The following is a 26135-nucleotide window of genomic DNA, read 5'->3' as shown; positions in this document are numbered from 1 at the left end:
GGACCCCAGAATTCCTTTAAGGCCTTAGCTACTTATAACCACTTTTTAGGTAGGCGCCTTCAATCTAATTCAAACATACTTTATTAATCTAAAAAATTTACAAATTTTTATCGACACAGCATGGAGTACGAGTATAGTAACACAGTGAAAAATAAAAAACAAAAAGTACGTAGCTAAAATGTTACAAGATTAGAGGAATAAAATTAAAAAAAAAACACAAAAGATATTAAAAAGTCAATTATAATGTAATAAACGACAACACCGTAAAGGCTTTCTTAGGAGTTTCTTATACCGTACCTCGGTAAAACTCTTCCAAGTTATAGTATGCTTTACTGAGAAGTAATTTTCCGAGTCTAAAGCCAAACGTTTTTAAGGTATCTATCCGGCAGGTATTTGTATATTTTACTACCCTCGTATAAAGAGACTTTTTAACAAACGTAGTCTTAGCCATAGTCAGAGGTAAATTGAGTTTTGATAAGTATTATAAAGAGGAGTAGTAAGTAGCCTGAAACCTGCAGCGATTTTTTAAAAAGAATGTATAGATACAAAATGTGGCCGACAAGAATCTCTCTGAATTATGTTAACAATAAATCGCCGTGCTTTTTCTGGAAAACAAAAAGCATGTTTAAAAGTCCTTGATTGGAAATATCCCAACATGAGTAACCACATTTAAGGTGGGACTCAAATAGTAAAAAAAATTCGTGTCGTCCTAATTTCTCCCTAAGCAGTTTAATGACAAAACAGCCAGATGAGAGTTTCTTAAGTTAACATATGGTCTTCAGAATTTAGCTCGCCATCAATTAGTACGCCAAGAAACTTAGTCACTGAAGTATCTGGAAGAGCATCTTTGTCCAACATCAGCTCTGCAATATTCCACTTAAACCTAACGATGTAAGTCTCAAGTTTAAGCAAAGGCGATTAGCGTTCAACCATTCTTTAATAACTTTCAAATCGTTTACTATTATAATCTCTTCAAGTTTTGCCAAATCACTGTTTTTTGCAGAATATTGAGGTGTCGTCAGCTAAAATGGTGAAGGGTCCAGAGATTATGGGAGGGACAAGGTCATTGATATAAAACAGGAATATGATTGGACGGAAAACAGAGCCCTGTGGAACTCCACAGTCACTTTCTGAGACAGAAGACCTCTCACCTGAACTTACCACAGCCTGAGAGCGCCCCTCAAGATAAGACTTAAACCAGGAGTGATCCACACAATCAAAAACCTTGGACAGATCACAGAACACCGCCGCATATGTTTCACCCCGCCTTAACCCAAAATATACCTCTTCGAGGAAACTGTAAATGGCGTCGTTGGCCCCCTTTCGATGTTCAAGATCCAAATTGCATATCAGTTATTAAGTTAAAAGACCGAAGGTAATGCTAGATCCTTCTCTTTACAAGATTCTGTAAAATTGTAGAGAAAGTTAGGAATAGAGCAATTGGGCGGTAGTTGGAATGGCCTTACGAGTGCCCACCCTCAAGTACGGGGATTACCAGAGATGACCTCAGCAAGAAAAAAACACTCCCTCTGACCAAGACTCATTGAGACAAGTAGATAGAGCATCCAGAGTGCTCTCAGGAGGTTGCAAAAGAACTTCAGGATAGAGAACTTAAGGGGTAGATTTAGATGAGAAATTCTTTGTAAGATCATTAAGATCTAACCATAGGACTTTTATTGTGAAGAGGCTTAGAATTATGAGAGCCATTTAATAAGGGTCCATCTTTCCTTTTTTTTTTGCTTTAGAGAGTCTATTAATACATGGGGGACCTTTCGGCAGACTTTATGATATTCCTGTAAATGTTATGATATTGATTGAAATAGCTTCTATTCTGGTTGTTAGTGAATTGTAATAAAGGGTTTTTCTTTTCTCGTACTGTTCTACGAGATTATTCTGCCGTCTTTCATCCCATTCTCAATTTTCTTTCGTCATTTTCAAGAACAATTTTTTCGGACTTGAAGAGTTACTGCAAATGATCTCGTTGAACCATCATGTACGCCTCCGGTTTCCTTCACATTGATTGGCATGGCTATAATTTTAAGACATTACTGTAACGAATATGAGATTAAATATCTCAGGAATATTTCTCATAATCCTGAATTAATCTTAGACACACCTCAGTTATTGTTTCTCAGAAAAGCTGTCTTCTCTTCCAGTGATACCGTCTGCTGGCGATAATACAACTCGAGTGTAATATTTGTTAAACCTTTATGGAATAATGCAATCAAACGCTTTACACAAGAAAACTGCTTCTCTATTATTTCTACTTACGTAAATCTTTAAAAAGACAAAAACTTAGTATCAGATATTTTTTTGACACTGTGGAAACCAAAAGTGGAGAACTCTCTTCTTGACTAGTTCCTCTATTAATTGCCCTAGTAAGTGAAGAAGGTGTATTGGAGGGAATTCGCCATATGTCTAGTTTCTGGGTTAAAAAACCTAAAAAAATAAATACCGTGAAACACAGTAAATACAAATCGATTGGAGAGCCACAACAAAAAAGGATGGTGGTATGTAGAAACTAGAAATTGCACAATTTACTACATAATTTTGAAAATATCCTTATTTCCACAACCTAAAGGGAATAGTCGATTGTCGTATTCTTATTCTCTAAATAGATCAGACATATTTTAGTACATATTTTACTCTGAATACATGGAAGTAAATTTCAACGGCTTTCAAATTGCGGTCTGGTCAATATACAACAATCTATATACTCAAAGATAAAAAGCATAATATATATTAATCAATCATGGTACGTTTGGAGCAAAACAAGCTATTGTCATAGAGACACTTGAAGAAGACATAAAATAATCAAAATTAGTGAAGTGAAATTTCTCTTAGGCCCTACGGTTTAACGCAGTTAAGTGCTTTACACAAGTCATTGAAAGCCGCTGGTGTAAAATGATTTCTACTCATTTAAATATCTTTTAAAAAAAAACTATCAAATATTTTTTTGCCGTTAGGAAAAAAATATTGATGAAAGTACTTGATTATCTGAAGAATGACATAACTCTTTTCTCTATGAGGTTACAGTGTGATTTCTAGCTTAAAGAGCCTAGAAATGAAGAACGATGGTTTGGTGAAACACATGAAAAATTACACAAATTTAATAGAAATTTTCTAAAATATACTCAATTTTATTAATAAGATTGTGATTTTACATTTTACGTAGTCACAGGGTCTGACCGAACCACCGGTAGAAAGAGGGAATTGATGAGTTTTGACAAGTCACGTGATTTTAGCGAATGTTACAGGGGATTATTCTGCTTGCTTTCACCGCATTCTCAGTTTTCTTTTATCATTCTCAAGTACTATTTTATCCGGACGGAAGCAGTTGCTGCAAATGACCTCGTTCAACCATTATGTATACCTTCGCTTTCCTTGTCATTGATTGGCCACCATAATTTTAAGACGTTACTATGACCAATTAATGAGATTAAATATCTCAATATTTTAATATCTCAGAGTATTTCTCATAAACCTGGATTATTCTGAGACACTTCACGCTTATTGTTTATCAAAAAAGCTGCCTACCCTGCCAGTGATACATTGAACATTTCTTAAACCTGACCTGCATGGAATAACGGAGTCAAACGCTTTACACAAGTCACAGAAAACTGCTTCTGTAAGGTAATTTATTATTTCTGTAAGGTAATTTATTATTTCCACTTATGGAAATTATTAAAAAGACAAACATCTAGTATAGATGTTTTTTTGACGCTTTTGAAAACTCTCTTTTTGGCCAGTTTCTCTGTTGGACCCTTACTGAGTGAATAAGTTGTATCGGAGGGAATTCGCAGAGGCCATATACCTAATTCCTGAAAAAAACTTAAAAAGAAATAAATACAGTAAAAAAAGTAAGCACAAATGTATTGGAGAGTCACGACGAAAAAGGATAGTGGTTTGAGAAAACACTGGAAACTGGAAATTACACAATTTACAAAATAATTTCCACGAAGTCCTTAATTTCAAATCCTAAACAGAATGTTCTTTGCAGCATTGATATTTTCTGAATAAATCAGGGCTGTTTTAGTTCTCTGAATACATGTAAGTAAATTCGAATTGATGTCTGGTCAATATACTCCACTCTATATACTCGAAGCGCTTGCCGGGACACCTGGCCCCTTCAATCATCAATAATTATTGTCGTAGAGACACCTGATGAACACACAAATTAACCGAAACCAGTGAAGTAAAACTCCTTTTAAATCATACATTTGAAGTTTTGGGATTAATGCAGTCAAGTTCTTTGAATTGAAAACTACTGCTGTAAAATGATTTAGACTTATGAAAATGTCTTTAAGAAGGAAAATCTGGAAATTATCAGATATTATGAAAAAGAAGCTGATAAAAGCAAGAATCATGATTTGTCTGATAAATGAAATAACTCTCTTCTCTATGAGGTTAATATGAGAGTTCTAGCCTAAATCATAGAAATGAAGAACGAGGGTTTGGTAAAAAATTACACGAAATTTATACGAAATTTTCTAAAGTATACTCAATTTTACTAATAATATTTGTGATACAGCATTAGTTACTGGGAATAGTTAATGGGTCTGACGAAATCACCTTATGGAATTGAGCACTCTATTGGACTTAAGCCTGCTTTTCTACTTGAAAATCTATAATAAACTTTTCCTCCTAAATCCTCTAAAATTCTCCCGCAGTTCCAGCAGAAATGAACCTTTATCTGAAAATGTTAATTTTTGATATTCGTCTGTTATACTCTACACTTATTGATAAAAAGAGGAGATTGAATTTTGACATATCAGGTGAATTCACCGAATTGCTGACAGATTATTCCCTAAATATTCTTGGAGTGTTGGAATTTTGACTGTGTTTTCTGTGAAGCAATCTTTCATATTTGGATATGTCACAGAGCAAAAAAAAATCCATTTATACATTTCTCCCTCTGACTTCTCACTAATATGTTGTTTGTTAAAGTACACCCTATGATTGATTAATTTTCTAGTATGATGCATATCGTGAGGAATTACGAAAAAAGCTTTCAGTGAACAATATTGATAAATAAGAGCATTTTAAAGCAATTCCTCTTGCCTAAACCTTTAAAATTTTTTAATGAATATGTAATAACGTTGACAACTTTTCCTTGTAGCATTATCAATAAATCATACACCGTCAATTAATACTACTAACAACAACATTAACACATATTTCCACAAAAAAAATGGTTACTTAGCCGAGCAATAAGTATCGTAATTGAACAATCCAAAGCGACTTTAGATCTGCACCTGGTCAATATTGCGTAACAGACTTGCACTTACATACGCATTTGCAAGTTATATAGACGATGGGAAAAAAATGTTACTCCATCGCGAAACTGGTTTGCGAGGCGGCTCGAGTAGTGCCGTCAAAGAGGAGATTTTAATGTTACTTTGATGCAACATAAATTAAATCAATCGATGAATGGTGGTGGGAGAACGGACATGGCTTATCTAAGTACTTCTTAGTTCAAATTATGAATAGAATATTGGTTAGGATTGCAATATAGTGTCTAAAGAAGGAAGTAATGTGATGATAAATATGTTTCAGGATCGTCCAGGTATAACGACCTGGAGTTATTTTATTTGTTTATGAGAACACTTTCTTAACTTAATAGAAAGACCGCACTTTTTTATTTGAAAATACATTTTCGCTCAAAAATATCAGTAATACTGTCGAATCTTTGATAAAAATAATTTGTGCCATTTGACCCAATTGCACTTATCAGCAACAATGATTTAAAGAAATTGTTCAATTACGTAGATTTGGATTGCAAGCCCTTCTGCCTCTTCTGCTCTCCATTTCATAGATTTCCTGTATAATTAAGATTAAAAAATTATCCTTTGCAATTTTCGAAATCCTTTGTGACCTAACATTTGGGTTGAACTACCAGGCACATTTAATACGACAGGTATAATATATAATACTCTTTTCAATATTTTATTAACGGGTTTTGTGTCTCAGAGGAATCCACAAATTGATTTTCAGTGGTGCCCAAAATTGGGCGGTAACTCAGTATCTACACCACTGGAGGCTTTCCTTGAATGATTTTATCATTAATTTTTTTCTCATTCTGTCATCTATTAATCTTAATTAACTTTTACTTGGACGATCCTGTAATATATTTTCACTTTTTAAATGTAATTCACAGTTAAATCATAAAGCACAATTAAAAACTGAAATTTTAAAATACACTCCTGGATTTATTTTGTATTTTTGGGGAGTTGTACACTAAGTGTATATCCCTGGAATGTTCCTGGTATGTCTTTGTATTTTACAGGCTAAAGATAATCAAATCAATAAATTAACATAATGTGGTAAGAAGCAAAGTGGCAAAAGCCCAATAAATTAAAAAATATTTTAATAGCAGAAGAGTCAATAATGGGTAAAGATAAAAAAAACCCTTTAAAAACAATGTCAGAACATTTCCAGATATGCCCATATGCCCTTCTTTATCTGATTCATTGATGTTTTAAGGTTATGCGAGAGGTTATGTGTCAAAAGTGATCCGCCAGGCACCATTTATGCCAGAACGCCATTTTTCATCCAAAAATCAAGTATGGGTGTTTTTCCGGTATAACCGAAATTTGAATTCTGTACTGTCAGTGGATTTGTCTTAGAAAAGAAGTTTTAGAAATAATAACCAAAATTAAAATTATATCTTCAAAAAAACATTAACATTATATCTTTAGATTTATATCTACCGTTTCTCTTGCCTTTTGTCACACACATAGTTAATTTTTGCATAACACGATTGGATATATTTCCAGCCTTAGTGCTTTTCGATTTTAGGAAGGCTTTTGATACTCTTAGTCATGAGATTTTGTGCTTAATATTTTACTATGTTGGTTTGACCAATAGTGTCGTATAAATTCTAAAGGACAACATGGAGAACCGAAAACAGGCTGTAATTAAAAACAGCATGTTTCGGGTAGCATTTACTGGAGCGTAAAAATCCCACTTGTCCGGCAAATCCTATAATTATGCTCATGAGCCCAAATCTATCCTTTCTTTCTGAGGAGAGTTCTCAAGCAACTGCTGCAATTAACTATGATTTGTCGACATTTAATACTATTGCTTTAAATCATAATATAATATAAAAAAACAAAATATCTATTCTTTATTTTTGGAAAAAGGAATGACAGAGAACGAGTAGCAGAAAAATTTACAAATGCTATTGTTATAAAAAAAAATCTTCGCAACTCAGAAAATCAGCAAGAAACTTGGTATTCATATTGGACAACGAGCTTAGATTTACTAACCATAATAGCAAGTGCCTTCAAAAAGCCTACATGAACTTAAAGCTAATATTCCAACACTGAGATTACCTCAATTAAAAGTTAATAATGTGAAGCTTTTGTCGTATACAAAAACTACAAAACTCCTGTGTACTTTTAATGTTTGGCATAAAGAAACATGATCATATGAGTCATACATTTAAGAAATCTCGACGGCTTAACATGACTCAACGCCGATATCTTCACTTTGTCTGTCTGTTCTATAGAATTATTCACGAAAAATCTCCGCCCTATCTTTACCATAAAATTCGTCACGTCCACAATGTGAATATAAGGTTTAAGGGTAAAGTTACCATTCCAGCCCATCTTACCACTTTGTTTGAACGATCGTTTTCTTACCTAATTTCAAAGTATTTGAATGAGTTATTACATGATGGCATTATTGATTTGTCAGGCAGATTTCGAAAATGTGTACAGAATCCTACTATGGTATAACGTGATGTTTTTCGGTATACAATGTGTTGAATAATATTTTATCTTTTATATATACCTTCCATGTTATCAGATTTGTTTTATTTGTTGTTCTCTTTTTAGTGTTACTTTTAATTTAAATAGTTACAGTTACTTTTATTTGTATACAAATTTATAATTATAACTTAGCTGGTCAGAGCAACTGCTCTGTATCAACCAAACTGAAACTACCTTTTTTGTACAATATATAGGGTTTATTTTGTTAATATTATTGGTTACTTAAATTTTATAACATTTATAATATACAAATAAAGTTCTTCTAAAGTTCTAAAATTTTTCTTATTCGTTGTAATAAGAATAAGAATTCTTTGTATAAAAAACATATTTCAAACCATATATTTATTACACTTAAAATAATATACAACTTAAGTTTCCAATGTTTCGTAGAAAACAGCGTCATTATCAGGCATTATTTTTCTAAGTACGGACTTGGTTTTTGAATGATGAGAATTTATTTGATATTAAATTTTGATCTACACATTATTTATAAATAAGAAAAACCCTATATAATTTTAAATACATGACGGCACTAACATATTACACTGATAATTTTGACGATCCATACAAAATTAAAATCATAGTAATTACAGTAATGGCGGACTATTGGTTAAAAACAGACATTTATACAATTAAAAATATTGAAGAGTAAAAAATGGCTGGTTCCCACCGTTATCAATTTTAAGTGGAGAATGCTACAACAAGAACTCCTCAATGCTGTAGAAAGCATTTCTCAGCAGAACCTTTTTTATGACATTGCTATAACCTGGTTAAACTTGTAAAACAGTGGACAGTAATATCTTACGTATAAACGACTCCTTTGCAATCTCAAGAAGGCCTAGTGGTGTAGTTATGATAATGTTTGTTTGTAGTATATAGAGCAACATTCCTGTAGATAAATAGAAGGTATTGAAAAATATACCTCGACGGCACCGTGAGTACCCCAAGCTCAGCAAAACTCCTCCTAGCATTCTCACGGTACTCTAACCCTGCATCAATCCGAAGAGCCGGTCTCTGCAGAGCGAATGCCATACGTGGTAACTGAGTTGTAGATGGCATGAAAGGCCTGAAGCAAATCAGAAAAACAAGAACCTTAACTAGGCTACGTAAAAGAACGACGAAGTGACATGTATTCAACATATTTATTAAACCGGAGGACAGGATCCAGACACACACACCCCCAAAAACATTGTCGCGTCCTGATTACCCTCTGGAATAGCTTTTAGTCCAAAAGTCATAGGATCGACCAGTCATACGAACGACCAGACTCTGCACTGGTACCATAATTCCTTAAAATGACAACCCTGTTACCAAAGTGTTATCAGCAAACACCCACAGGTCAGATGCAAAAGAGGCATATTTGACGTCATTAATGTAAATTAAAAACAAGAGAGGCCTCAGTACCGACCTGAGGAACTCCACGATCCATACCAACAATATCTGATGTTTCATTGTTGTGTAGTATCTGCGGCCTGTGCGGTAGTTCTGCATCGGATTAAAGCTCTCTCTAACTCCATTTACACCATGGACTCCTAGTTTGTCCACCAGGATCTAATAAAAACACAGCCGAATGCGTTTGAGACATCACAAAACAGCAGCAGCGTAATGCTCCTCCTCAAAGACACCAACCAGGTATCCGACACATCTTCCAAGGCGAGGGTCTATCGATACAATTGATCTATTGACTACGAAGGCATATTGACAAGTGGCGAAGAGACCATTCTCCTCTAAATACCTGTACAGTTGATTTTCCAATATGTGCTCATATATTCGCAAGAGTGGGAATTAATGAGATGCGCCTCTAAATTGCCCTTATAGACCTTGAACTCTTCTTAAAAATAGTCATAACTTTGGAAACCTTTAAACAAGATGGAAAGTGTCCTGTCGAGATACTTTTATTAATAAGTTTTGTTAAAGGGTAAATAAGATGATTTTTATTCTTTTTAATTATGGCTACATTGATACCGTATAGGTATGTCTCTGCTTGGTTTATTTCTTAGATAATCCATGTATAGTATCCCTCACCTGTATCCAGCTTACTTGTTGAAAGCTACATTTAAGACCATCTGGAATATTCTGCCTATGATTTCTCACCACAGGCCAAAATCTGGCTACCCAATTGACTGGCATTAAGAATTTCATTGTAACTTGAGTCCAAATTTGAGTTTCGAAAAGAATTTATGCCCTTCCAGGAGGAATGAAACGGGTTATTTGAGTTTAAAATGAATTTAGTAAAAGCTTCTTGTTTAGAAGTTTGTAGTTGTAATTTTTATTGTTTTTCAAGTGGTTTCAATTCTGTCCGTAGACCCTCAGTTAGGCTTTTGTTATAGAGTTCGTGCAGAAAGCGGCTCTCTTTCACACTTTTAATCAAACCAGTTGACAAAAGCTGAATGTCCATCTGCATACTTCTTAGCAGTTGGAAAAGCCAGTGCAATCTCTATTGTGAACATTTGGCAACTCTGTGAACGCAACTTTATTGGCTGGACAAATGTTCAATTTTTTTAAAATTTAACAGACATATCATCTCTTATTGTTTCCAGGATAGCCATAGTTTTTTAAAACTTTTCAATGGGTTTATTAAATTATTAATTGTTAATTATTATTAACTTCTATTTAACGTAAAAATACTTAGTCCTATAGTTGGAACCTTTGGTGTGACACTGAAATCACAAAACAGTTTCACCACTAACCAAAACTCTTTATTTCATTTTTGACACAAGTTTCGCTAACAATTTAGCATCTTTGGAATAGATTCTAAAGTAACTTCTAATGATCTTTAGTATCTAAGGCCACTTGTGAGTAGTTTTTTGATCTGTGTAAAAGTACTTATTTCTTATAATAATTTTATTAAAAATTTTTGTTAATAATTTGATTAATAATATTATTAAACATTTATTTACTTTTACGACAATATTGCATTCGTAACCCTATGTCAAAAGCTATACATTTACAACGCGTGTACCAAATACTTAGATCCAATGACGTCATGAGAACTATTTTTTCGGTGTAAATGGCAGCGCACTAAAATTTGATACCCGAATTTGATGCGTCCCAAATAGGGTAGATTCAATTTTTTTTTTTTCGGTGTAAACACCTAGGACTTATATTGAAGGCATTTTATTGAATGTTAGGTTAGGAGGTTTTGTACACAAAAATAAAGAAGAGGAAGAGAAGGACAAGGGTAAGCCTTAAAAAAATGTATTAGTTTATTTTTATTATTTTTAAACTGAATGTCCTATAATTCTTCGTCTAAACTCCCTTCAACTAACATTTTGATCCTAGAGATAATCCTGCACTAAGTTAACCCTCAAAATCAATCCTTGTAAACAGGGCTGTACTAAAAAAAAATAGTTTATCATATTTTGATCCATGGACCTAACAGATCTGAGCGTTGTAAACGTAGCTACTGGCAACCAAATCAAACTATAAACAAACATCGGTAACATCAAAGGAATCATATGCAACGTTGCCAAGTAGGCAATAAACGTATATGTGTGTAAACTATTAGGGTCGTTATATTTTCAAAATGAACTCCCTGTATATATATAAACCATTTTTCACAGGTAAAACGGGTATGCTCGTATTTAGCGCGCCACCCATTTTTTTAAAAGTCGCGGTTTCGCAATGTCGTCCATATAAATCTGCAATAAAGAATGGAACCAGCCGCATACCCCGAGTGTTTCAGCGTCTGAAATGCCCTCGATGGCATCTATCCGTTTCTTTTCGGCCTGTATTTTTATCCCGCGGGTTTTATGTTCTGCCGGCATTTCGCCGACCGTTTATTAGGCACTCGTTTTGTTTTACGTTAATTGCGAAATGCGTTATGATCTCACAGTGACGCCGGGGTGAAAAGAATTAATTTAATAAGGTCAATTACCTTTTTCTAAAATTTAAGTGTTTTTCGCATTTGTCGACTTTTTCTGTATCTATGTATAGATACAGAAAAACTGAGATAGAATTTTTTTGTTCAATTTTTATAATCAAATCGAAGCTTTCTTTTCCGACTTCATTAATAATAATTTATTGAGCATAAGCGTTTTTTGGTTTGCTTGAAGATTCCTACTTAGAGTCTTAAAAACCCACAGAATGAACCTGGTGGTAGCTAATTGATGATTTAACAATGATCTTCGCAACATGTGTTGTTACTCATTACTTGCTGAAGTTATAAACAACCTGCCGGTATTAAGAGATATAATTCTTATAAAATAACATATCAAAATAGTATCTAATTATGTGATCAAAAAATCCTGTTATGTCAATGTGGAAAATCATAAATAAGTCTAGAAATAAACTGTTCCAGGAAGAAATAAGCCCAAATCTTTGATCTTCTGATTTTAATAAGCATTGCACAGAATCTGAATAGCCATATTGGTACAAGTAATGTAAATCTTTTACATTTTTTGAGACTATAATTCCACCTAATAATTTTAAGAACGGTGATAAAGACAATGCCAACAATTATAGATCTATTACACTGTTACTAGTTTTGTCAAAAAATTTTATATAGGGAAACTCTGCCTTTACGATTTATGATTACTAAATCTACTTATTATGAGTAGATTTGGGATTTTAGCAATAAAACTCATCTCTCAAACTTTATCCCACTTCCTCAATAGGTTACCAGGCTTTTCTTCAGCAATTAAAACTGGAAATTTTTTAGTTAAAGCAGTTACCCCAAGACATTTTTGAAATATGGTATTCAAGGCATTTCCTGAATAAGAAATTCAATGAAAAATTGTTTTCGAAGGGGTTTTTTCTTATAACTTATTTGAGTTAAAGGCAAACTGAAGTTATGTAAGGAGATTTGGGAGGCCATATCTTAGTCATCCATTGCTCATTACGTTATTAGGAATTTCTGAGCAATTCAATCAACAAAAAATGCATGGCATGGAAGATTCGGTGTATTTTCGTGAAAGTAATAGATGCTTTGCTACAACTTAATAAGGCTTTCGAACTGGCAGGAACACTACTTTAGGCATTTTAAATCTTACTCCGAAAAAAATTTTTTATAATCTTCGGTATAATGCAGTATAATTTTCCATGACTTAGGCAAAGTATTTGACTCTATGCTCCATGATCGCCTGTTAAGTAAACTTTATTCATGATACTATTGCACTTATTGATTTCTATTTAAGAAATAGATCTTAGACTGTTAGTGTGGACTATAGAAGTGGCTCAAGGATCTATTCTAGGTCCATTGTAATTTTTGATCTTCATGAATAACCTTCCTTTGAAGAACTCTCTTTCACAGTCTCATTGTCAGTGGTATCGGTTCATCAGGCGACCATGGCTTGAGGACATGCAAACAAAGCGGAAGGTCTCGTTTCATGCTAATATGCTTTTTTATGAATGAAGGGAAAACAGATAAAGTTGTTTTTCCCTCAGAAACTCTGGAGATATAATGGAAAGTAGTTTGTTCAGTTTCTTGGAGTGTACATTGATCCTACTCTGAGATGGGAAGTTAAAATAAGCCAGATTTCTTTTAAGCTTGGAAGAACTTTGTCCTCAGCTACTTACTTTACTTTGTTCTTAGCTACGAGGTTTTAGTTTCAATTCACTTTGCATATTCGCCTCCAGGCTTGTTGGACTTTGGAGGAAAGGTATCAGCGGCAAAAATTACGTACATTACCTGAACGGTCGAAGACTATTACACACAAATACTAGCTACATGAACTATACTATATTATTGGGAATAAAATTGCATAACCACACCGACATTTTCTTTATAAAAAACTAACCATAAGCATCGAAATTAAACATAAAATAAAAAAAATTAAAAATCAGTCATGTGGTTTGAACCCATAGCTTCCACATCTGCTTATTGTAAGCAAAAATGTTACGCCGTTGCGTTATCGAGACCTAATATTTAATTCAGAAGTTAAAGAAAGAAAATGCGAGAATAAGGAAAAGTAAGCTCGAGGGTGAAAACATTATTTACGCATTTTTGAATGGCTTTATTGACTTTAGTGCTTTTCATTTTTTTCAAGAATGTCTAGCCTCCTACTCTTGTAGCACTGTTTAATAACCAACACAAAAAATAATCGATAAGATAAAGAACTATATCGATAAGACTATATTGAGCATTTCAAGATGCAAAACACGAATGTGATATAATTGCCATAAGCGACGAACTATTTTCTTTGATCTTAGCGGCATAGTCCGGACGTTTTTTTAAGTATTCTTAGATACTGTACACTTAGCGCTTACAAATATTTACAAATACCAATATTTTTGACGAGATACAACGAAATAACGTATCTATAAATGCAATTTTAAACAACAAAAGTTACCTTTCTTTTAAAAAGATATGCTCTTTTTACAATAATTTAATAAATATATAGTCTATTTCAAATAGGTAGAGAGTAATAAAACCTTAAGTATGCAAAAGGAGCATAGGGTGATCCTCCAATAATATACTTCCATAGTTTCCATTGCCAGCAAACAATTTTATCGCAAATCAGTTCTGCTGGAAAGAACTGATTTACGATTGTGCTTTTCCCATGCAAAATCTACGTCTTTTCATGTGATTCATAAGAGTTTTTTTCTCGTCTAAGCAATACTATGGAGCCAAAGTTGGTATTCTTTTATTAAAATAAAAAGAACGAACTTTTCATCTACCTGCTAGTCTCTTCATTAAGGACTCTGACTGGTCTTCCTGTACGATTTTTTGGAGATTCTACTGCTTTTCTTTCGCGCAATAATCTATAAATGGTACAGTTTTCTATTCCAATCATTTGGGAACATTCCTGTACAACTTCATCAAAACTAGGGTGGTCGTGTTTTAAATAATACATGTTTAAAACAATAACTTTTCCATTGACTGACAATGCAGGAGTACGAGTAGTAGATCTATTATTAGAATATCTTTTCGTTAGAATAAACGTCTGATTCATTTTTTATATACACTATACACTGTGTTATATATATCTTTATGTTATGTATATAATACTACGGCGTAACAGCAAATACGACAATGTTTAACACTTTTAAAGTAATATTTGTACTCTGTGTTTTTATTACCAGATCTATTTATTTATTTACATCCGCAATTATATAAAATATTATGCTAATTTGTGTTACATTTAAAAATCTCACCCTTCTTATAGCGTCCAAATCCCTACGTTTTTTTCTTGCTTTATTCATTAAGTAGGTACCAATTTTACCATGCGCCCATGGATGATCAAAAAAAAATCTCGGAAATTTACCTTTTAATTACTCTCTACCTATTTGAAATAGAGTATAATAATACTCTACCGGACTAATATTAATTTTTTTGTCAAAATAGGAAATCAGTGGTGACCCTGTGCTATCATAGCATAATGAATATGCAGGATGCACAATGCATCCTGCATCAATATTTTTTTTTGCAATTTTTGCACTGGAATACGCATACAACATTTTAGGTGTCAAATTAAAATCGTTTTCAAATTAAATTGAAAACTAATCATAAAAACACTCTCAAGAGCGATTATTTAAAATGTATTCAATTTGCATGAAAACCTTATAAATTACAATATGTTTGCAGTGTAATTTCGAGATTTTTGTATTTAAAATATAACAGAATAATAATATATAGACATTTTATTTCACAATTATTCAGTTCCCAATTAACACACTTTGCACATTTTGTTAGAGATTAGATAGTAATGAATTTTACAAATTTTGCAGACAAAGCTAATGAACGAATAAGAAACATTCAAAAAACTATACAAAAAACGAACAAAAGATCATAAGACACAAAATATAAAATAAATAACACAAAATATAAGACACAAATATATAAATACTTAGCTACTAGGAGGTGCCTAAACGGGAATCTTACCCTTTTTTTTAATCTGAAGTGACAAATTTGATTTTGCCTAATATCTTCTTAATATTGGCAATATCAAGTATAAAAAAATACAAAAGGCGCTTTATATAAAATAACATGCTATTGTTTTTTATATAAATATTTCAAGTATGCATTAATACTTAACTTTTTATCATTTTCAGGGTTAATCGACATTTCACGCAAAACCGTTGTATCATTGGCTTTAAGATAATTCGGTTTCTTCCTTACGGATTTCTTTTCTGGTAAGTTTTTTTCTAAACTTAAAATAACCATTTTACCGATATTTTTATTAACCGCATACAATAACTCGATTGTATCGAATTTTACGTTTCTCCAGGGGCAGGAGTCGGTTTCTCACTCTGGAGATTTCGGTGCGTCACTTCAGAAGTCCGAAAATAAAACTTGGCACAGGTCGCACGCTCGGTTTTCTTTAAAACAGTATCATTTGCGTTTGTAAATGCACTTATGGGACCATTTATATATCGTTGGAGAGGGTGTTTTTCTTGTTTATTTATTGAACTTTACTAAGTGAGTCTTTTAGTATCATTTATTTTTAAACAAGGGCTACGCTCAATAGTAAGACAACCAATAATGTATTCAGCAATCGACTGTGATGGACTGACTATAAATAAATATGCATCCTTGAAGTCAGTTTTTTTCTAAATCGGTCTACAAGCTTGTGCTTATAAGAGTCGTTACAAATTTTATAAAATTCTTTATGCTCATTTATGACCCAGGTGTACCCAGAGAAAAGTTGTTAAGGCTGTTTCAGGCCTTTAGTGAAAAAATACTCCATGATCTTGGTCTTGTACTATTTGCTGATTGAAAATTGTGATTGCCTATACAAGAAAACATACAATAAGGTCTTCTAAGGTCATAAACCTGATGAGAAGGAGAGAGAGATGAAAGAATAACTAATATATAGCCTAGAAAGAGATGAGGTTTTCTGTAGAAAAAGACCGCGTGACTCCTCTCCTCTGCCTAAAAGAAGGAAATACGGCTTTATATTGCCTAAAATATTACATAAAACTACTTCTTAAAGGTCGGTTGTGAAAAATACAATTTTCCCTTTCAGTTCGTTTTTGAAAAAAAAATTAAAGTTCTCTTTATTTTCTACTAAGAAGCATTAATTGCAAAATAACTTTTCCAAAAATATTGAAAAAAATGATCCCTATTAATTATGAAAATTAAAGTGGGTTTTTTTGTAAATCCAGAATAAAGAAAAAAAATGGCTTTTGTTGGTTAGCTACATTTACAAAACATTTTACATTACCTACTTTACTACATATATTTCACATACATCATATATCCATCTATTAATAATTCAAAAGCAATCATTATGTTATTGTAAAATAACATGTTGTGGTACGTAAAACTTTCTGGGCGTATGTAGTTTAGTATTGAAATTTGGGAATTATATGCGTAATAAATTGGAATACACATAAAGGTTACTTTATTGATTGGGGTAATTTCCAGTCTTCAAATCAATCAGTCAACGTCTCAGTATGTCAGCTCTTAAATCATGTCCTTATCTCAAAAAGCAAAGAAATTATGACGTTATTTGAAAATCACACGTTATAATAAAATAACAGAAAAAAAGTTAAAAGTTAGTCATCATCTTAAAAATTATTAATCTTTTCGTTGATGCATAAAAGTTAATTAAATAAATAAGGAAAGTTAATTAAATAAATGAGGAAATCCTTGGAGTCGCTAATCTATCACTTATCTCTGAAAGCAAAGAAAATATTTTGTTTGGAAAGTCACCTGAAACATTAAGATGGCGATATTGTTTAAATTATTTGATTTTACAGATTTTGTTCTTGATGCATACAAGTTACTTGATTATTTGAGATACGCCAGTTTTTGAACTTTATCTTTTTCTGGAAAAACAATTAAGATATGACGTGTTTTTTGAAATCTCCTAAAACCCTAAAAAGAAAAAAAAAACGCAAATTTTAATTTTTCTTATAAATTTACTTTATTATTTAATACACTTCTCGTCCTTTGAGATATGTCCTTATATCAAAAAGCAAAGAAGGTTCGATGACGTTTTGAATTAGTGGTTGAAGACTGAATTGGATGAATGACGTTTTTAGAAAATCGCCTTAAACACTAAAATGACTGAAAAAAAGACGAATTCATATTTTTCATTAATTCTTAGATTTTTTTTATTGATGCATTAAAGTTGCATCATTGATTGAGGTACTTTCCAGTCTCTAAATTACGTCTCTTTCTTGTCAAAGTCACAAATGCTTTATCGTTCAACATAAACATGTCATAAACAAAGCTACTTATAAATTACACTTCATGTTACACATTTCATGTTAGGATGTCATCTGATAAAGAGCTAAAACTCCATAACAATCTTACAAGCAGGTGTAAAATGAATCACTATAGACTGTACCAAGGAGTAGTAAGCTTTTGTCAACAGAAGTTTCTTTAAATGGCGCCAAAATATTTTAGGACAAGTTGCTTCTTTGATGTTTTCTAGTAGGTGGTTAAAAATTTTATTCCCTCATAGAAAATTGAGTTCTTATTTAATGTTGATGATGGAACTAGGACATTTAAATCTTTCTGTTGCCGAGTAAGATCTTGGATTAAATGCCATAAATCTATGTCTATTATAAACTATAAAAGCCACCTCTTGTATATAAAGGCCGGAGATTGAAAGTATAGCCTCTTTTATAAATAGTGAACAACAGTTATCTCTCGGCTTAGCTCCACAGATATATTTCACGTTTTTCAAGAGTAAACAATGGCATCCGAAAATTACTAACGTTTCCCCAAAAACAGATCCCATAGCAGAGATTCTTTAAAGTACACTGTTTTTCCTAACTGTAGTACTGAGTACTGACCCTAACAGCAAAATTTCTTGTATATGCGCTATTATATGTTCCTAAAATGTAAGTTCCATATCAATAACTAGCCCTAGAAACTTCGCTTCATTAACTGACTTCACTGGCGAAATACCAACAAAAACATTGTCGAGAACACACTACAAGTAATGAGTGAATATAGATTAGGGTTTCTTAAAAAACCTACCTATACCTGCTCGAGCAACGGCTACTGCATTGACGAGCCCTTCGATGACATAGGTCCAGTTCAATAAATTACACAGTTGTGATTTACGATTACATAAGGGTTTATTGTACCTTTTGGTTAGTAATAATTAACAGGTATAGACTAATGAACGATTTACAATGTTGAAGTTAGTTATTTACCAGGGTTTACAATATTAGTTGACGTTACCAGCCTTCCAGAATCACAAGACCAATAGCAGGAACTTAGCAGGAACCAGGAACGGCATTAGCACTAACGTCACCTTGGTTTGTGCAGCTATTGACAACCACTGTTGCACTCACAACGTTGCACTCACTTTCAGTTCAGTTTTCCACCTTTACGCACACTTATTCACTATAGACTTTTTTACATAACTTAAACTACTTTATCGTAACAATTAGGTATACATATATGAACTTTAGACAAATACTTAAACGGAAGAGAGTGAGAGAGAGAGGAATTGCTTGCGCCAACTTGCTCTTGACTAACTTATTTTCTCGGTACTTTAAGCTTTGTGAATTCCTTCACTGGTGAAAGAAACCTTGTGTTTCGGGGGCGCGAGAGTAGGTACTTCTTTTTGCGGCGACGGAGTGAATACTGATTTTTTCTCGTGGGACTCGGGGTGAAATGTTGGGTAAAAATGTGGGATGCACGTGTGTCATGGGGCCAACACTTAAGTGAACTTGAGGAGAAAAATGGATTTTTAAGTGCACTTAAGCTAAACTGGTAACAAAGGCATTTCTTAAAAAGTAGGTAAAAACACATGTTGGGATTTGGGAGAAAGTTCAGGCAAAAATTATTTACTTGAGAAAAAAGGTATTATTCGTTTGACAACCATAAACTTCGATTCCATAAAATCATAAAATAAAATAAATTGTTAAAATTAACTTTTAACATACTCCCCCCTTTTGAAGGCTTTGCCTTCAACAAACATTATACATTATAACTTATAGACAAAACTTATCAAGAAATACTATGGTTAAACTAAGTTACTATCAGATTTGGGCAACGGGCATAATTTGGTTATATTTCTAGTAAATATTCCATTTTTAGTCCTAATTTTTACCAAGCGTATTTTACCATCTTTATTAGGTAAAGTGTCTACTACTCTGGCCAACGGCCAATCAAGAGGTTTGGTGTTCTCATCTTTAAGAAGAACAAGGTCATTTGTTTCAATATTGGGGACTGGGGACATCCATTTAGGCCTATTCTGAAGATTGTTGAGATACTCTTTGGTCCATCTAGTCCAAAAGAATTGTTGAATCTGACTTAACCTTTGCCAACGATCTAAGCGGTTTTCAGGAATTGACGAGACATTGGGCTCAGGGTACGAAACGAGAGGACTTCCAACTAAAAAATGTCCAGGGGTAAGACAAGTTAAGTCCAGTGGATCAGCTGATAGGGGAAGAAGTGGCCTGGAGTTTAAAATAGCCTCAATTTGTGCTAAAATAGTGGAAAAATCTTCAAAGGTTAAATTCTGGTTTCCAATTAATCTTCGTAAGTGATGTTTAGTACTTTTTATAGCTGCCTCCCAAAGACCACCCCAGTGAGGAGAGAAAGGAGGTATAAATTGCCACTGTATTTCATGGCATGAGAAAAATGCAGTCAATTGCTCTTGTGTCTGTTGTGACTTAAGCGTGTCATAAACTTCTTTAATTTGATTGCTGGCACCGGAGAAATTTGTACCATTGTCACTAAAAATTGTTGCCGGGCATCCACGTCTTGAAATAAAACGTTTAAAGCATGCTAAAAATGCTTGTGAAGAGAGACTTGATACTAGCTCCAAATGAACAGCTTTAGTGACCATGCATACAAATAAAGCGATATACGCCTTTTCAATTTTGGCGCGTCGAAGAGATGACGATTTAATAATAAATGGTCCTCCAAAATCGACACCTGTTGTTAAAAACGGTCTAGAAGGGACAACTCTGGATTTAGGAAGATCTGCCATAATTTGTTCTCCTGTTTGAAGCTTAAATTTATAGCATTGTAAACAGTTTATAGAGATCTTTTTTATTTCTCTTAATCCATTTAGCGGCCAGTATTTAAGACGAATATTTGACAATATCGTTTGAGGACCAGCATGTCCTAACCTAATGTGTTCTTTTTTCAGCAAGAGTCCAACAACATGGTTTTTTGAGGGCAATAAAATTGGAAATTTTTGATCAAATGATATGGGTGCTTGGGATAATCTGCCTCCAACCCTTATGAGATTGGAGGTATCGATAAAGGGGTTTAACCTAAGGACTTGCTTGTTTGAAATTTTTCTTTCTTCTGACTTTAGTTCACTGATTTCCTTTGAAAACGTTTGGTGTTGAACTTGCTTTACTATAAAAATTTCTGCAGCCTTTAATTCAGTTACAGCTAAAGCACCATAAAATTTTTTACCATTACCTTTACAATTATTTACAAATCTATGTATAAATGCAATAGTTCGTTGCAATCGCGAGAAGTTAGAAAACCGATTAAAAAGTGTTATCCAGAAATCTTCGGAGTTAACAAGCAAGACCGTTTTTGCTTTTCTTGCTTCTTCTTCAGTGGAGCAAGGTCCCTTTTCATACATTTTTAAATTTAAATTCGGGTCCAGTAAGAACTTTGGGCCGTTCCACCAAAGCGTAGAGGTGAGAATCTGGTCTGCGGTAAATCCGCGAGAAAGATGATCAGCTGGATTATCCGCAGTTGGAATATGACGCCATTTGCAGTCTTGAGATAAAACCTGAATTTGAGAAATGCGGTTTGCTACAAACACATTGAAACGAGAAGGGTGGGCATTTAACCAAGCAAGTACAATCTCAGAGTCAGTCCAAAGATTAATGTTGTCAACTGAAAATCTTTCTTTTAATATGGAACACACACGAGTGACTAAATTGGAAAGTAAAAGTGCTCCACAGAGTTCCATGCGGGGAATTGTAATTTCTCTTATCGGGGCTACTCTACTTTTGGCAGTAATAAGTTGACAAGAGACATTTTTGTTAGGATAAAGGGCTCTTATATACACACACGCACCATATGCCTTCCTGCTGGCATCTGAAAATCCATGGATTTGAAGTGAACTGGGATTATTATTAGCTAGGAAAAAACGTGGAATTTTTAAACACATTAGTTGGGGAAGCTCTTTAATAAAGGTGGTCCATTGGGTTAAAATGGGTTCTTTCAGGGGTTCATCCCAATTAATTTTTTCTTTCCAAATGTTTTGCATAATTAATTTAGCATTTACAACAATGGGAGCTATGAATCCTAAGGGGTCGTACATTTGCGCAATTTTAGATAAAACTATACGTTTAGTAATTATGCTTTCGGACCTAGTATCAGGTAAAGAGATAAAAAACTCATCTGAGTCGGGATTCCAGCCTACACCAAGGACTTTATTTGAAATTCCCTCGGTTTCTATGGTGAAACTTTCTTGGGACCCATTATCACAAGTTTTGGACAAAAATAAATTGCTATTTGAACACCATTTATGTAAGTGAAAATTTCCAATCTTGCAAAGTTCCAACAGCTGCCTATGTAATTCTACCAAATTTTCATATGTATCTTGCCCACAGAGAACATCGTCCACGTAACATTGAGATAAAATAGCTTGAGACGCAAGAGGATAATCGTCTTTATGAATAATGGCAAGTTCATTCAGGGTGCGTGTAGCCAAATAGGGGGCACAGTTCGTGCCATAAGTGACGGTGAGTAATTCAATGCATTGCATTGGCTGAGAGGGATGGTCGCGCCATAAAATATTTTGCAGGTAAGTTTGATTTGGGTTAACGCGCACCTGTCTATACATTTTTTCGATATCAGAAGTGAGAGCGAATTTAAAACTTCGAAACCTAAGTAAAATATCAAACAGTTCAGGTTGAACTGTATATCCTTTATGCATTACGTCATTGAGTGATAGCCCAGAAGACGTTTTCATAGATCCGTCAAACACTACACGAAGTTTAGTGCTTGTACTGTCCTCACGAATTACACAGTGGTGAGGCAGAAAGTATCGATTGTTGTGATTTTCAGTTTTAAGGGAAAGGGGAATAATTCGTGCATGATTGAGTGAGATATATTCACCGATAAATTTTTTGTATTCAAGAAAAAGGTCAGGAGATTTTTGAAAACGCTTTTCTAAGTGGTGAAACCTTTTCTTGGCTAATGAATATGACTCTCCTAGCGGATGTGACTCTTGGGGCCTTTTAAGGGGTAAGTCGACTTGAAAATGACCATCTTTAAATACCGTGGTATTTTGAAAATTCTGTTCAACCATAGAATCTTCAGGGGATAGGGGTTTTTCGTGAGTGGGCGAGACATCTTCTAGTAACCAAAATTTCTCAATTAATGAGTCCAGTGAGCAATCTGAATTTAATGATTGCACTAAAAAGCAATTCTTAGAATTTGCCAAAGGGGTTTTGTGAACGAGAGCTTGGGAGGGGATTAATCCTGAAAGAATGTGGCCAAAGTAGGTACCTACCAACGTTAAGGAGTCGTTGTTAACCTTGGTGTATTCGCCTGAAAGAATGTGGTAGTATACATCTGCTCCCAACAATAAATCTATTGTAGAAGGCGTATCAAAGTAGGGGTCTGCAAGCGGTGTATTATTGGGAAGGTTCAACATAAATTTGTTGACTTTAAAGTGAGGGGATTTTTCTGTGATTTTGTCTAATACACAGCAGTTAACATTCAGGAAGTAATCGTGATTGTGACAGGAATGAATTCTCAGGGAAATTGCGTGATTAGAGTGCTTAATTTTGCCGCCAATACCAGAGATTTGTATTGGCTGCGTCTTAGGAGAGAGATCAAGTCTTTGAACCAGCGATTGGGTTACTATTGATATAGTACTCCCGGGATCTAATATTGCCTTTGCAATAATAAAATGACCATTCTTGTCGGGTATTTGAATCAATGAAGTACCTAATAAAACTTCATTATCTTCAGTGGCGAAAACTGACAAAGTCACAGGTTTATTAGCGTGAGGGCGATTCGAGTTCATTTCATTGCTTGTGCTTGGGATTTGTGGTTCTTGAGTCTGAGAGGAGCTTTGGCTTGAACCTTGATTCCGAGAATGGGAGCTATTTATGAGAAGCGAATTTCTGTTAAAATTTTGAGATCGTTCATTTTGGGTTTGAGGATTTGGCCTCCAATGTGAATTTCTGCTTTGCAAGGGCTGTGCTGCATCATCCATTGGATGCAAAAGAGAATGGTGTTTCATATGACAAATCTGGCACCTCTGAGATGTACAGTTTTTTACTTGATGCCTTGAACCGAGACAATTAAAACATAGATTATTATGATTAACAAAATCCTGTTTCTGTTTTAAACTAAGATCTTTAAATTTAAGACAAGTATAAATTTTGTGATCAGGGTGCTCACAAAAAGGACACTTTTGTCCTGCAACAAAATGTGAGCGAGAGTTTTGAGGAGAGTTTTGAGGTATGACTTGGTTGCCTTGGCGTTGCCCACCATGAGCATAGTGTGAAATTTTTTTAACAAAGGGAGTGTTGTGTTGAGAAGAACGTCCATGGGAATAATTTCTAGTTGAAGGGCTTTCAGAGAGATCTTCTAACACCGAACAACGCTTTTCTAAAAAGCTTAGAAATTCTTCAAGCTTAGGGACCACATGTGAGGAAGAGCGCATTTGAGAACCTCTCTCGGATATATATGCCTTTCTTGTGCCAAAGTCTAATTTTTGAGAAAAAATATAAATTAAAATTAAATCCCAGTGGTCTACTGGAATGTTTTGATTTTTCAGTGAATCAAAGTTCTGTTTTATGCAAACTATAAATTCCCTAAGTGTGTGTGAGGATACCTTATTTAGGATAGGAATGTCAACTAAATTTTTAATATGGGCAAAAATAATTGATAATTGATTATCATATCTTTGTCTAAGGGTATTTAGGGCAATTTGGAGGTTGTCAGTGGTCAATTGTAAATTATCGACCAAATTTAGGGGTTCATCTCTTAAATAAGATTTTAAATAAATTAATCTTTGAATATCAGAGAGAGATTGATTATCTAGAATAAGGGTAGAGAAAAGTTGAAAAAAGGCATTCCATTTAGTGATGTCTCCGTTAAATGGAGGTATGCTAATTTGGGGCAAACTAACATTTGGGGAATGAGAGTGTTGGGGAACTATATGTCTTACTTGAGTTGGCGCTTGCGGGGAAAGTTCTAAAATTTTACGTTGCATTTTAGCAACACACGTTAAGTATTTGTCTTCTACATCATCCTTGTCTACTTTACTTATATCTAAAACTACAATTTGTTTTTCTACCTCTTCAAAATCTTTAAAAGCGTGGGTTAACATACTTTCACGTACCTGAATTTCTAAAAAGTCATGTATACTATCATTATTTTCTAAAAACCAATTAACAATTCGTGTTACTTTAGCCTTTAAATATCCGCGATTTTTAACCAACGCTTCTACTGATATTTCTATTCCTTCAGTCATTTTACTTTTTAGTTTTAGGCTTACAGAATAAACACAAAAAATTACGAGACAACCAGATGCTTATTTTTTGGGAATAGATTTTCTTTAAATTTAAACAATAATTGTTAAGAGAAAATAAACTAATTACCAAGAAACAATTTAAAAGAAAAAGTAAAAAGTGAGTTGCTACTTATTTCCAAATAACAATTATAACAAGTAAAAATAACAAAATAACAAGGGACAAATAACTAAAAGGTTTGTTAGTAAGTAATTAACTAAAATACTGTTTACTCGAAGGACCACCGACACATATGTCGGAACCAATTATATACTTTTTACACAAGAAGTATGTTTTGTTTTTGCTTAGATGAATCGTAAAATCACAACTTGGGAAGATCCGGCTCGAAGGACCATGAATATAGATTAGGGTTTCTTAAAAAACCTACCTATACCTGCTCGAGCAACGGCTACTGCATTGACGAGCCCTTCGATGACATAGGTCCAGTTCAATAAATTACACAGTTGTGATTTACGATTACATAAGGGTTTATTGTACCTTTTGGTTAGTAATAATTAACAGGTATAGACTAATGAACGATTTACAATGTTGAAGTTAGTTATTTACCAGGGTTTACAATATTAGTTGACGTTACCAGCCTTCCAGAATCACAAGACCAATAGCAGGAACTTAGCAGGAACCAGGAACGGCATTAGCACTAACGTCACCTTGGTTTGTGCAGCTATTGACAACCACTGTTGCACTCACAACGTTGCACTCACTTTCAGTTCAGTTTTCCACCTTTACGCACACTTATTCACTATAGACTTTTTTACATAACTTAAACTACTTTATCGTAACAATTAGGTATACATATATGAACTTTTAGACAAATACTTAAACGGAAGAGAGTGAGAGAGAGAGGAATTGCTTGCGCCAACTTGCTCTTGACTAACTTATTTTCTCGGTACTTTAAGCTTTGTGAATTCCTTCACTGGTGAAAGAAACCTTGTGTTTCGGGGGCGCGAGAGTAACTCTCACGAGATGTGTATCTCTGCTCAACAACAT

At 33.8% G+C, this 26135-nt stretch overlaps 1 protein-coding gene across 7 annotated transcripts in view; it reads left to right on the top strand.

Annotated features, from left to right (window-relative positions):
- The window catches only part of LOC126736849 (transcriptional enhancer factor TEF-1), a 166326-nt gene that overhangs the window by 12199 nt on the left and 127992 nt on the right, over positions 1-26135 (top strand). For 5 of the 7 annotated variants that reach the window (XM_050441408.1, XM_050441402.1, XM_050441401.1 and 2 more), the window contains exon 2: positions 15765-15845. The gene's annotated coding sequence lies outside the window, so the exon portion shown is untranslated. Of the gene's footprint in view, positions 1-15764; positions 15850-26135 lie in introns of all 7 variants that reach the window. The other 2 variants (XM_050441407.1, XM_050441409.1) reach the window with 1 other exon arrangement.

The sequence above is a fragment of the Anthonomus grandis genome, chromosome 5 (assembly GCF_022605725.1).
Source record: "Anthonomus grandis grandis chromosome 5, icAntGran1.3, whole genome shotgun sequence".
Classification (NCBI taxonomy): domain Eukaryota; kingdom Metazoa; phylum Arthropoda; class Insecta; order Coleoptera; family Curculionidae; genus Anthonomus; species Anthonomus grandis.
The sequence above is the reverse complement of the archived record's forward strand: the minus strand, read 5'-3'. Positions and strand labels throughout refer to the sequence as shown.